We start from the raw sequence: 15387 nt of genomic DNA, 5'->3' as shown, positions 1-15387 counted from the left end.
AGACTTATCTTGCACTTTGTCTTTCCCCTTATATTTGCACCTTTCATTGCGCAGTTCATGGCATTGTGGCTTAATATGGCCATTTTTCCCACAATGGTGACAAATAACATCTGCATTCCTGCCACAGGATTTGCTACGTGACTTTCCATGAGACTTGGACCGAGATGTTTGAGAATCCCGTCCACGGCCACTGCCACTGCCATGCTTTCCATATCCATCATTCCTACCTTTAACTATCATAGCATGCAACATACGAGAGGCATCCAAATTCTTACGATTAACCTCTTCTTGCAGAAGAGCACTCTCAACATCATATAATTTCAAGGTAGCAGTAGAGGCACATAATGCAGTGCGGAATACATCCCATGACTCATTAAGAGTACCAAGCAAGAAAAGAGGAGTGACATCCTCTGCAAAAGTGATGTCATGCGAAGTCAAGTTCTTGAGTATAGCATGGAACTGGCTCAAGTGAGCAGACATAGTCACATTCTCCTTCATGCGCAGATCCATAAGCTGCTTCAGCCAATACATCAGACTCGCTGGACTTTTCTTGTCATAGAGATTTTTGATCTTTTTCCACAATTGCCATGCACTCTGTTCTTCCTCAAAGACATTATACTGAACCTGTTCTGTGAGAGATAATACAATAGTGGACTTGCATAACTCATCAAGCTCAAGCCATTCCTCATTTGGCATAGTTGCAGGCGGATGCCCGCTTAACTTCAAAGGTTTGATCTGCAATTTTTGCACCAACACCTGCCAAAATTGGCTCTTCCAATCAGTAATTCGTACCATCAAGCTTAGTGATGCTGAAAATAGCATGATTAGTGGACGAAATCGCCATAATGCAGGCTGGAAGACTGTAGACAGTTCAAAACTGCTTGCTGTTTACTACAGAAAATGACAAAAAAATCACCAAAATCGAGGAAAAATGGTGAATAAAGTGGAACAAAGCTACTGCCACCAAGTACCAGTGAAAGTATATCATTTCAGAGTGTTTCAGCATGAAAAATCCATGTCAGTCCATACATATATGCTTGCTGTAATAAATTTCAGATTTCAGTAAAAGATAGCTAACAGTGCCAAAATCGGATCCCAAGGCAATCAGATACTGCCAAGACCAAAGCTGGCATCATGCGGGCATAGAATAAGCATATGATGGTCGATAAGCATGAATCCAACACCCAAGTATGTCATACAAACATCTACCAGTGAGTAGGCACACCCCCCAGGCAATGGGGCAAAGTGTTCCTGCCACTACCAAAACTTAACACACATGGAAAGCCTATCATTATTACTGTTGATACAAGCCCAATCGAGATTGGATGGGCAATTAGGCAAGATGATGAAGAAGGGGAAAGGTATGCAATATGCTTTGGTAAAAAAGTATTGACTGAACGACAGAGAAGATATCCACAGGTAAAAAGAGAATTATGGGGAATTGTGACAGGCCTTAAATGTAATAAGGAGTATTTTATGGGTGCTCATGTAGTCATTGAGACTGATTGTTTGCCAGTATTGGGTATAATTACTAGTTGTGCTACCTTGGACATTGCTATGCTCTGGTGGATTGCATACATTAAATCTTTGAACCCTGAATTTCAGCATATTGCAGGAAGAGATAACCCAGTGGTAGACATGTTATCTCGAGCACGTTATGAGAATGAAGATGGGATGATGGATGAGGAGGAAGAAGATGACTTTCTTATGGCTGAAAATGATGTTGCAAGAGTGAATTTAGTAATGCAAGGTGTTGCTACATCATTAAACAAGCTTGGACAACAAAGAGAAGGCACTTTAGATGTTTTGCATCTTGTGTAGAAGTGTTTTTGGAAGACAAATATGCAGGAGAGTGGCTGAGAATTGGTCAATATCTCAGTACATTAACAAAGAGAGATGAATGGTCAAATGAGGAGTTTAAGAAGATTAAGAGGAAAGCCTATGGATTTTTCTTAAAAGATGGATACTTATGGAAACATGCTAAAAAGAAATAGGGTATGCCATTGCGAGTTTTGGGTGACAGAGCTTCACAAGTAAAAGTAGTGCAAGAATTTTCTGAAAGCTTGTGGGCTGGTCATAGAGGTGTTTGGGGTGCTTTTACAAAAATCAAAGAAAGATATTGGTGGTAGGGTATGTATAAGGATGTTGCTCACTTTGTGGAAACATGTACGACATGTCAAATGTATTCAACTATGAGACATCGGGATGGATTGCAACCCACATATCCATTGTCTCTTCATTTTAGGTGGGTGGTAGATTTGGTCATAATGCCTACAGGTCTTTGGCAAATGAGATATCTTGTGCTTGCTCGTGAAGACTTGACTAATCAAGTGGAAAGGAGAGCTCTACATACTAAGACGACAAATGCCATATGTACTTTTCTCTTAGAAGAGATCTTTTGTCGATATGGCTGTGTGGGAAAAATTACAGCAGATAGGGGTGAGTTGGATGCAGATGAAGCTCATGATTTCTTTGTACGGTTGGGGATAAAGCTTGCTTTAACTTCAACCTATAACCCTGAAGGAAATGGCAAAAGTGAAAGAGGTCATCCACCTATTGTGAAGGCATTGGCAAAAGCATGTGGAGAGAAGATAAAAGAGTGGCCACGATTGCTCCCTTATGCTTTGTGGGCTGATAAAACAACTCATAGTGATGTTACAGGATATATGCTTGCAGAATTGATGTATGGTCAAAAACCTATCATGTCGATAGAAGAGATGACAGTCACATGGAGTATGTTACCTTGGGAGGAGGAGTTGAATCGAGAGGAGTTGTTGGCCTTACACATTAGACAGTTGGAAAGAAAGTCAGAAGACATAGAGGCAGCAACTACAAAGTTAAGAGTAGCAAGGATACAGAACAAGAAACTGTTTGACAAAACACATAGACTGAGACCAATAACCATACAAGATGGGGATTGGGTATTGGTTTATGATAGCAGTTTAGATAACCGGCATAGTGTCATGCGTAAAGTTTCCAAAAGATGGTTTGGACCCTATGTGGTAAGACATGTGTTTGATAATGCTACTTATGCATTAAATGAGCTGGATGGGACAGCCATAAACCTTTCAGTATAGCAGGGAAAAGAATCAAATTATTCAAAAAGGCGGGACTCTACTGTCTATGAGTTGCAAGAATTGGAAGAAAATAGTGGTTATGATACAGGAGCTAGCCAGGAAGATATGGAAGATGAAGAAGTAAAGGATATGGTTGGAGAGGATGAGGAGGACTCAGAATCCGGTGACAACTAGGATTTTGGCACATACCAGAGGATGTGCAGGTTCAAAGGGGGTGGATGTCGTGATGTTATGAGGACACAGTGTGAAAAAGTATGGAATGCATCATCATCCGACTTCTCTATTGATCTAGAGAGTCAATGTGATCTGAGCCATTAGTACTAGTGTGAGTTGCATGGATTATCTGAAAATACTAGATTTTTGGATAATTTTAGCATATTTTTGATATTATTTATTGTAAAAATATGAAAAAGTTACAAAAAGCTTCTAGATTAGGATGGCATGCAAAAAGCTAGTTGCTTTTTCAGCCAATTAGGAGATTTTTCATAAAAAAGACAGATTGATGAAATCACGCGCATCGCGATCGCTGTAAACAGGCTGAAAACTGCAGATTGAACTGAAAGAAGAAGAAGGAGTGATCTGGGAGATCCGTGATCAGGTGTCTTGGAGTTTTACCCCCCTTTCGGAGCCAACAGAGCCATCAGATTTGAGTTCCGGGTAGCAGAGAAAGAGCTGATTTTTCAGATCCACATTTTTGGTCTACGAAGGAGCTCCACGAGAACTAAAGCCTGGAGATTGCTTCTGAGTAGTACAAAGGTTCTAGTCCTTTCAATACATATTGAATCAATTCATTGTGATTTGTTTTTTTTGTGTTTACCACTTGAGTATTCTCTATCTTCTCTTCAATCTCCTATCTCTACTTCCTTCTACTTCTAATCCCTGGTAGATTCGACCTTTCGACAAAAACCCCTCTGACAGTGTCATAAGAAGCAAGATGACATGGTTGCCCTGCTTCACAAAACCTATGGACTGAAGTGAATTAACAAAAGAGAGGTTGAATATCTTTGAAGAGGAATGCCTTGAGGGTTCCCAAATGGGCAGGGTAGGTACTCGGGAAGTTGAGGAGTGATTGGAGATCGAAGGAGTCAGATATGGCTGCCAAGAGTGAGAACCAATGGTGTAGGGATTCGAATGAATGTTGAAGGAGTCATGGACCACCAACCTCGAATTCTCAAGCATCCATGTTCTAATACTAGTTGAAAGGTGAGAATGATCAAAGCTTGCACAGGAGAGCTATGGCAGGAGAGCAAGAGAGAGAGAGAGAGAGAGAGAGAGAGAGAGAGAGAGAGAGAGAGAGAGAGAGAGAGAGAGAGAGAGAGAGAGAGAGAGAGAGAGAGAGAGAGAGAGAGAGAGAGAGAGAGAGAGAGAGAGAGAGAGAGACTCACAATCTGGGAACTTCAACAATCACAGTGTGTTTGGCCTTTCCTTTATTTATGTGTCACTAAAAGAATAAAGAATAAAGTGATGGTGACGGGCGCTCGTTGCATGTAGTGGTCAAGCATAGGTATTGTAAGTGTAGTAATACATGGGCAGCTAGGCAGAGGCACCTTTATCCCCAACACATTTTTCAAATTGACTTCGACCCTCTAATTATCACTTTAGTTGCTTTATCTCTAAGAGATTTGGCTGGCAAAGTGCTTCGTTGAATGTCACAGTTAAGTATAGTTTGTTGGATTCCTCATTAGCGATGAGTTGCATGCGTTCATGTAGGAGCTTGTCATAGTGCTCGTTAAGATATTGTTGCTCTTCCCAAGATAGCAGATATGACAAATATTCCTCAAGTTGCTCCCTAGGGAATGTGCCCATGTCCATAAGGACGTAGGCATAGGCCTAGATGAGTAAGATTGGTCAATGCTAGGATTCCTCATGTCCTTGGGGTTTTCATATTTCTCTTGAGGCTTTCCTACTATTGTGTCATGGTTCTCCTCGGATGTGATTGGTATAGTTTTGTCAACCTGTTGTGGCAGTCTTGTATCCACTCTTGATTAGTCAATGTAAGTTCTGTTGTTGATGATGGATTGAGCATTGCAAGCAACCATTGATGGTAATGGCTGCTTTGATTTATCAGAATACATAGATATATTTGAGGTTTCACTGTTGTTCGGAGAGATGGAAATGGGTTCATTTGTGGATGGACTCGATGCTTTATTTCTCAAGTCTTCAACACTCTTGGTCTCAATCTTCTTAGCGTCTATAGCCACTTGCAATTACCATTGTTTTCGTTGGTTTCTCCTCTTGTTCTTGGGCAATCGAGGTGCATCCTTTAAAGACTTAGGACCTTGAACAAGCTCGCAAGGTTGTGAGGGTACAACTACCTCTCTTTTTGGAGAGGCTTGCTCTTCAGCTAATTCTCCTCCGTTTAGCCCCTCATCTGATTGCATTGGTAGTTGCTCCTGGTTGGGTGTTTTCTCTAGACTCTTGTCCTTACCCATTGGAACATGCCTCCATTGCTTCTTATTAGAGCGGGTGTTGTGTTTAGATTTTTTTTCTCTTACTTTGGAGATTCGAGTGACTCTAGTGTAGAACCAAGAGATGGTGTAGGGTTCCTCTCATGTAGGCTTGGACAAAACCAGCTAAAGAAGTCAGGGTTGTTTTGATGGGAAGCATAGAGATCTTGGATTGTAGGGTCTTGAGTGAGGGAGAAGACATATGCTCTAACATCAAGTACCATGCTTCCTACTCCTAGCTTGGTAGCCACGTGTAGATCTTTTTCTAGAAGTGGTTTATTGTACATGGGATGTTTTTGGACAATGGCACAAAGTTGGACCTCATGGACCATTGACAACACGCTTAATGAGGTCAAGGCAATGTACATGGGATCATATATTGATGTCAAAAGGGCTTTCCTTTACTTAGCGCGAGTGTCATTAGTCGATGGCCAATTTTGGCTACCAAACTTTTGTTGGAGTACCATTTCTGCACAAAGTTACCTTGTCCTTTCTCTTTTTGTTTGATTGCTTCAAGCTTTTCCTTGTTTGTCTCACATTGAGCAATATAGAGTGAGGGTATCAAGCGCAATTCTCTAGTTGTGGCTTTTGACATTTCCTTTATGACTTCTTCAGAGCAATAGCTACATAGCGGGAGCAAACACATTGTTGCTTGGTCCCAAGTCAGGGGTTCTTTGGTTACGACATCTCTTCTGTAGGTGTATTGCGAAACAGACACATTCTACAAGGGCGACGTCATGGCGAAATGCTGTGACTGCTATGATTCCTGATGATTGGAAGTAGTAGTGGCTAGCTTAGTGGACTAGCTACTATTGGTAGACTGTGGTGCCAAGTCCTTAGGTAGATCAAAAGTGGTCGTGTCTTTTGTTGCCCTTTTCACATTCACTTGTGGAGATTGAGCATCAATTGAGCTAGTCACGGTGGATTGCACAGGTATATCCTTAGGCTGAGAATTAGGGGTGGTGCCATGTCGCGCATCTTGGACATTTGGAAGCTCAGATGGAGATTGAGATTGGGATTGAGTAGCTGCACTTGACGGCTGTTGTTGTGCTTTCCGTGTCCATTTAGGAAAAGAGGGTTTAGGAGATTTGGGACCCCTAGGTGGGCTTGGCATTGGCTAGAAGATTTGCTCATGGTTGTTAAATGATTCTGCCATTTTATTTGTTGAGCAATCAGCCTCATCGTGGGCAACTTTGCATCTGTGGTGCTCTTTATTCTCTTAGGAAGTCAAAGGCTCCTTGGGCACTCAAAATATTAATTGTCTTTCCCTTGAGGTTTGATGAGGTCACCCTTGCTAAAGGTTGCGATTATCCTCACACTTGGTAGTGTCAAGTATATCATTTGTGCTACATAATTGGCCTCACCGTCTTCGTCATGCTTTTGAAGGGTCTTCCTAGGAGGGTTTCCTTTCCACAATTTGCACTACTTGGAGGAATATGGAATAGGATAGGCAAGCTTTCTATTTCAATAGTTACAAGGATTGCACACTTTCCCATAAGTGCTTGTGGGTGTCCCCCGTAAGGATTAAGGGTCTCATTAGTCGATGTGAGATCTGGTTAGCCTAGTCGAGTCCATGCTTCATAGGTCAAGATATTAAATCTTCTCCTTCATTGATGAGAGCATCGATACTGTGCTCTCTTTTTGTAGTGAGTTTGACCCTAAGATAAGCAGGCGGTACTATGTCTTCGTTTGTTGGGTCTTGGCTTATAAGTTCAAGCCTTCTGATACATGCCTTTGAGTCCTAAACTGGACAATCAGATGTGGTTTATTTACTCATGTCTTGGGTCATCTGTGCAGTGTGGTTTAAGGTGCATCTATCATTAGAACTATAATGACTAATCATCCTCGCAGTTGTAGTTTGATGTTGTTGCATTCCGCTTTGACTAGATGCAGTCCAAATACAACATATAAATGTTTTTGTGGTATGGCCTTTTTGCCCTTATTGGCTAGATTGGCCCATTGAGGTTATAGGGTCTTTGTTTGTCTCGGGTATGGGCTTTTGGTTGCTATTTTGCAAGTGAGAATCTATGCTTTTGTAAAGCCATTACTACATTATGATCTAATTTGGAGGACCTGTCATAATGCACATTTTCTCTCCAACCTACTTGCGGGAGGTATGGAGGGGGCAGAGTCCCCTTTGCAGGGGTTTGGGGAGAGGGGGCAGTCCCCCTAGCCAGCATGGCCATTACGCTAAACACCATATGTGATTTGAATGACCATTTATAGCCAAGTTTTGAACTACTTGCTCTAGATTTGATCCGAGTGATAGATCTATGATGTGCTTTCAGCTCTATATGGTCTCTTGGGGGTTGATTCAAGGGTTAGATGTGTCAAATTTGTAATTTGTTCACTTGACTAATTTTGACAGTTTTATGTCTGATTCTCAGGAGTCTGATGATCAAAATCGGACGCCCGATTTTAGGTTGATCCGATTGGTCGAACAAACGGTTTGAGTCCAAGTGGTTCACGATTTTGGTTGGTCAGATTCTGGTGGTTTGATTATGGCTTGGTCTGATTTTGTGTGTTCAATTGTTCGATTGTTTGAGCATCCAAATTGGACGAGTCCCATGTGTTTGATCGGACTCGTGGTAACACTGTATGATTCATGTGGACGAGTTTCTAGGGATGATGAAAATCAACTTGATTCTAATGATTTTGGTTATGAGGGGTCACACAAACATCTAGAATGTAAGAACAGACCCTAATGAAGGATTGTATATACCTCGAATAGCAAATAAACTCCAAAATACAAATCAATAAACAAATCAAACCCTCTTGTCCTATTATGACAACAAAAAACCTAATGCTTGTTTTCCTTTTTTTTTTCCCCTTTGTTTCTCCTACCATAATGTATCCAAATCACAAAGCAAACACCTACATTACTCTAGCCTACTTTTCCAAATCCAAAAAACCAAAAACTTACTTGCTAAGGAGATTGAATATCGCTTCAAACTCCCTTGCTTTCTATCTATCTACCTTAAGTTCCGGTTCGAGGAAAACACTACTTCAATGCTCGATTTGGAGCACGCAAGCACTCAAGCTTGAATCTATTGGTCTTGGCACAATGAAACCAAAATGTAGTGGTGAGCTCAAGCTCAACCACCAAGACCCACGGACCACTTATTATTTTAAGCATTTCAAGTCGAACGCTAATGGTAGCTACCTCTCACATAGCCAACGCGCTATCTCTCTTTATGAGTGTAGTGAGCTTACTTCTATGCCTGATTGAGTTGCCTCCTCTCCCGCTTAGCATTTCGATAGCTTCACAATCCAAGTGCAAGCTTCAAGCACTTTGATAGCCTTCACAAGCACTTCGATAGCTTCATGATCCTCAAGCTCCACGCTCCAAAATCCATTGTCGCGAGCAAGAGAAGAGAAGAGGAGAAGAGAATAAGAGAGGAGAAGATGGAGAGCTTCTCCACCACAGTCACTCACCCTCACATACTCACTCCCTCACACTCTCACACTCCCTCTCTCAAGCACAAGCTTAAGCAAGCAAGCAAGCAAGAAGAAGAAGAAGAAGAATAAGAAGAAGAAGAAGAAGAAGAAGAGAGCTACTTTTGGCCACACATAAGAATGAGCTTCTTCATTCACTTTTTGGCTTTTATACAAAACCCTAACCCTAATTCTCTTTGGGCGGTCATCCCCTTATCCCCTTTTTTACATGGCTAGCTGTGGCCTAGGACCTCCTTCCCATTGTCCTCCTATAACTTCCTAGCTTCCTTCCTACCACCCATCTACCTTTACAATTTGCACAGGAGGAAGCCTAGCGCTCTTCTACAAAAAGTATTAGGGGTGCCTTACATTTAAAAATGCGCTTTTGCCTTTGACTTAGCTTTTGAGGCCGCCCTTGCACTTTCGGCTGCCATTTCCCTTCTTGCTTCTTTCACTGTGTTCGATTTACTTCTAGACCGCCTCTTTTAGCTTTTGACTTACACTTCTCCACTTTTCATCTTTTTTCTTGTTCTAAGATTAACACTTAACATGTTGGTTGAGTTGCAATAATCGGCATAATAGATGAACTACTGAACAATGTTGACTGCCTATACAAAATAATAGTGTGCATGTGAGCACCCACATATCATGGGTTTGAACCTCACAAATAGCACATGCCAAGATTTTTAAAATAGAAACATACATTGTACACACTAGAGACCCCATGAAACTAGTCATGAAAATGACCTATAGTTGATGGCCTATACCAAAGATATGTGTGCATGGACACACCCATATATTATGGGTTGGGATCCTTACTAATAGCACATATAGATCTCCAAAATAGTGGGATACACTGGCACACACTATAGACACCCCATGACATTAGGAGTGAAAGTGACCAAAGAGTTTCAGTTGGAGAAAAATAACAACACCATCATTTCTCAAGAACAATAACTGATATAGCAAACATTAACAACATGTAGAATTCACAAGGTGAAAGGCCTCACAATGTCAAATGTTCCCTTTAATCTTGAATAGATAAGGGTGTACAAATTGGCATATACCGCTCTTTGTCTTTGTCTCTATCTCTCTCTCATGTTAGGGACCCCTCGAACCATGCTCCACTTTAGAGTAAATATATCAAACTTGACATTCATGTTGTCTACAAGATCAATTGCTTGCACAATAAAGCCAATTGGAATGTCTTGGAATATCACCAAAATTTTTAAAGCAAGCCAACAAACACTTCTCATGTCCCTAAACACCTATGGCTTCTACTTATCTACACAATGCAAGTGATATAAGAAATTGCTAGTACTCATTGATATAAGCCAATGTTTTTTGCATACAGGAAAGACACACATAATAATACATATTCCCACCTCCAAATGTGGTTTTCCATTCTCCAAGTAGGACATGGACTAACCATACATGATAAACAAGAAGTGGATATACAAAATATTGAAGAGATTAGAACTAAGGACATGAGCTACTAGCATGCAAAGTAATCACAAACAACAATACATTTCACTTGTCCAACATATACAAAACGCCAAAGGGAAATCGTTTCTTGTGCTTACACATGGACCCTATTGTAGCACTCACTAAAAATGAAAGCCTTGGCACTATTGCCATTGGGAGATGTGAATGTTGACAATTGCAATCAAGCACTAAGTACCATGTCCTAGCTCAAGTTTTCTCAACATACAATAATTCCCAAAGGATATCAATCGTTACAAAATTCATTGTTCATGCACTCAACCTTTACAACAATTTATACTACATGCCTTGACCACACATAAAAATGGTTCTTTTTCAACCAACTTAAAACACCAAGACCACCCATGTCATTGATTGGGCAATGCCCTCTCAAATTTTGCTTGACCAATACAAAGTAAACATATCAACCTTGACATTGATGTTGTCTATGAGATCAATTTCTTGGACACTTAAGGTAAGTGGAATGTCCTAGATACCACCAAAACTTGTTAATGAAGGTAGTAAACACTTCTCATGTCCCTCAACACTAATGACCTCGACTCATGTGCATGATGTAAGTGATATACAAAATTGACAATACTTGTTGATGCACATAGGAAAAACACTACCACCTCCAAATGTAGTTTTCCATTCTCCAAGTATGGACATGGACTAACCATGCACAATAAAGAAGAAGTAGATATACAATAGATTGAAGGGATTACAACTAAGGACATTGAGATAGTAGCATACAAAGTAAACATAAACATTGGTACATTTCACTTGCCCAACATATATAAAACCCCAAAAGTGTAATTGTTTCTTGGGTTTGAAGTATTAAACCTCACCGTGCTACACATTAAAAATGAAAGTATTGGCATTGCTACAATGGGAGATGTGAATGTTGATACACTACAACTAAGAACTAAGTACCATACCTTAGCTAAAGTTTTCTCAACACACAGTGGGTGTCCCAAAAAAGTATCAACCTTTACAACACTTCATAGTACAAGCCTTAACCACAAATATCCAAATCTCGCATTCAACCAACTTACAACGCCAATAACATTTTGGCATGATCCACCCATGTGAGCAAATGCATTGCACCACTTATATCGATATTCATATGGCATACCATTGGAGGAGGCCCTCATGATCTTTAATTACCTCGTCAAGTTAAAATTGAGCTCGCTTCGAACCTTACTTGCAACTTAAGAAGCAACGGAGCGTGTAAAGTTCTTATTTAAGGAACATATTAAAAGATATTTTAAAAAAAAGGATCCATCTCCATCTGGTCGTTGTAGTATAGTGGTGAGTATTCCCGCCTGTCACGCGGGCGACCCGGGTTCGATCCCCGGCAGCGGCGATTTTGAAAAGAATCAAGAATTTACGGAAGAGCTGGCAATGTTTTTATTTCGTGGCCTTTTAGCTCGGCGTGCAACCATCATGCGAGCGCAAAGACGATCATATTTACTACACTTAAGCCACAATGTCAAGAAAGGTGGTTCTTTTGAGCGGTCTAGTGGTACAGTATCTTACCCTGCTTTTCCATTAGATACTTAGAGTCGTTATTAATGCTGAGCATGACGGTTATTAAAGGTATGCACCCATCTCTTGCGTCGAGCAAAAGACGATGCCTGATCGTATGATTAAAATTTTCCACGACAAAACAATCTCAAACCGTGTAAAACCACATTTCGTTCCTAGCTTTGTCATCTATATGTATTCAATAATAACTAGGCGCTCCACGCCTTGGCCAAGGCCGCACAAAGCACGTCACTAGGCTAATGCTTCACATCGGTGTTGCTCATAGTTAGGGCGCTTTGCATCCTAGGACATGTTCCATAAACCAATTGGGTTCGCTCATAAGCATCATCTTTTGGTTTTATGATTCACATACTAAAACATATGATATGCCTTCTTGCTTGTTACCAATTAATCAATATTTGCTCTCTAAGCATCCGTGAGAGTAATAGGTGGTGGAGGCACAAATAAAAATAGGAATAAAATGTGAGCATCGCACTCAAACACAATCTCACGTTGCTCCCGCTTGTTTGAATTTGTAATATTACTATCATGCCCTCTTGCCTGCACTTGTTGAGACGTGAGCTTCTCATTGTCGGGGCTTAGAAGTGAGTTGCCTGGTAAGTGATGATTAGGAGCCTTTGCTATACATAAATTGACTTAACAATCCATGTCATGACTCATATTTGGTCTTGTGAGAAGAAGAATTAATGGAGGGAGAGTGATGATTATTCATGATGCATGAAAGCTATAGATATGAGCAAAGGAGGATATTATTACATTAGTTAGTACCTCTTTATATAGATGAATGGTTACAAGAGATCTATTCCACACTTTGGTGTGCCAATTCAACATTGACTTACCCATCCACTTGTGTCTATTCTTACCCTTCCATATGCTTAATCATAGTTCACCTTGTTTCTTTTGCAAATAGGTACATACTCATCATCTAGATCAATATGTAGGCGGTATGGACCTTTATGGTTATCCATGTGTGCAAATAAGCACATACTCATCATCTAGTTCAATATGTAGGCAGTATGGACCTTTATAGTTATCCATGCTTGCAATCAAGTTATCAATAAGTGATCCAAGCTTGCAATTAGATGTGGTTTATAGTCCCTTGAAATGAAAATCTAAAAACAAAGAGGGAATATTTTTTGAGAGTCATTGAATCTTGAAAGGGAAGTTTTTAAGCAACAACAAGACATTGAAGGTGACTAGTGCATGTGATGATTTCGAAGTTCGTTGTCACTGAATGATAGATAATGAAAGTAACAACATATAAAAGGGCAAACATTCCTCAAGATCATATTTTTTTCAATAATTTTTTAAAAAATTACATCAATTGTAAAAGGTCCATTTTTAAGTCTATTTTCGTCTAACGCAAATTATAGGAACATATAGAAATAACTTCATTTTATTATCCCATTGAATAAGATTCATTAATATAACATTTAGCATATGGTAAACACTTTAAAATAAAATAATTCATATTACTTCATAATAAGATATACAAAACCATCACACTACAAAGAGATACAATTTTTTTTTCTCTACAAATAAGACAATCGTCTCACATAGAATGGGAGCTTCCAACCCTGCAAGGTTGGGTTGTATGTGATTATACTCCTTCTACAGGCACATGAAATTTGCTAGGTTAGAGCTCCACTAAGCTTCATTGAGCCTTCAATTCAATTTTACATAATAGATGCACTTACCAGTCATCCTTTTTCCTTATTAGGTACTTGAGTGATTAAAACCCGAAAACACCTACCTCCTATGTAAGAGTGTAGGACTCTCACCGCAAGTAAGTTTTTATGCATCTCACAGGATGCAAATGTGAGTTGGTGTGGGGTTTCCAACGCCATGAACCATCATAATCATTATTCCATCTAGCTGCTACAAGCATATATCCATATGATAAAATAATCCATCACACCTTAAATACAAAAAAAAACCATAACCATTTTCTAAATATGTCATGCATTGAAACTACTCTTCGTGTTTTTGTTTTACATTCCTAAAAAGAATATATGATTCTAAGGTTGATTTCAATGTTTCATGAGTTTTCGTTCAATTATTTATTGTTGAGATTCAAGCTCATTAGTCTTCTGTCAGTTGTCTACCTTAATTGAATAAGGTTAAGTCATATTGACTTAACCATGGTTAGATCTAGGTCATTTGATCTTTTATATGTGTGTTGTACACAGTTGACTTGACTGTGTTGAAGAAATGAGATAAACAGGGAGCATGACTACTACCCTTCCTGCTTGTGCCTTTGTCCATCTCTTTCTCTTTTTCTAATATGGTATTAGAGCTTGAATGGCACCTTCTATGATGATTTCGTGCCGTATGTATTCATCTGAGCATGACAAGTTTTTTCAGGCAATCACAGGCATGTACTTGAGCAATGGGTGGGTGTTCTTGATGTAACAAGTCCAATTAGCACAAGGATTGAATCTTCATCAGGCCACAGTTTCTCAAATCTGAGGAATGCTAGCAAGGTTTCGAAGTGTGCTCACAGTAGCTGCCTGTGTATCAGGAGTAGCCTCCCATCAAGATTGCCATAAATCAGCCCAAATCATGTAGCTTTTCCACCCCCAAATTGAGTTCGGAAGCCAAAGACAAAGACAGTTTGAGGATATCTGACTTTCTACAACTTAGCAAGCTTCTCATTCAATTCCACCTTTGAAACATTTGGCCACCCAGGATGAAGCACATCCAATATAAATTGCTTGCGGGAAAGTAAGCGGTTAGTCATGAACTTGCACATACGCATGGTGCACGATTTGAGACCTGCCATGGTGAAGACGGAGGGAGACAGCTGTCTTGCCTGATGCTGCAGCTAATACTCCACCTCTACCTTGCGCACTCCTTCCCACAAAGCTTATATATGTTCAACAATGAGGCGTAGTTTGAGAAGCCTTTTGGTGTATGCAGGATATACACATTAGCACAAATCTTGCTCTTCCTCATGATTTGCTTTGATGGACAGCAGATATAGGGAGTCGTCAGCTAAAGCTCATAATAGTCCAATGTAATATTCCCTATCAATGATTCAACGAGGTTGCAGACTACAACATTTTAGCTAAGTAGTTGGGTAGGTCAATTGCAGAGCCGATTTCAATGCTTACTCAGATGACCATTTATGATGTACTGTGGTAAAATGCAATGACTGGTCAAGAGAGAGAAACTTCAAAAGAGTCACCACAAACCTGCAGTAAGCCTGGACTTTGAGCTCAGATCAACTCTGACTTCCTCCAGGACATCAAACTAATCTTAGATTCATTCAAGGATGTGAGATGCTTCTCTACACATGCAGAGCTGCTTTAGTTGCAAAAGTCTTGAGTTTGATTTATGTGTTTCCATGTGGTAGCATGGCCTAGATTGTAAAGGTTGTTCAGCTTGAGAAGCTTGAT

General features: G+C 40.1%; 1 non-coding gene across 1 annotated transcript; it reads left to right on the top strand.

Moving 5' to 3' along the window:
* The first annotated feature begins 11735 nt into the window (after positions 1-11735).
* On the top strand, positions 11736-11807 carry TRNAD-GUC (transfer RNA aspartic acid (anticodon GUC)). Its single transcript has one exon. It is a non-coding gene; the product is annotated as a tRNA-Asp (tRNA).
* Positions 11808-15387: the final 3580 nt, after the last annotated feature.

Source organism: Lygodium microphyllum, chromosome 24, assembly GCF_053477565.2.
Source record: "Lygodium microphyllum isolate KBCC chromosome 24, Lygodium_microphyllum_v1.1.10, whole genome shotgun sequence".
NCBI classification, from domain to species: Eukaryota; Viridiplantae; Streptophyta; class Polypodiopsida; order Schizaeales; family Lygodiaceae; genus Lygodium; species Lygodium microphyllum.
This window is presented reverse-complemented; position numbering and strand designations above follow the sequence as displayed.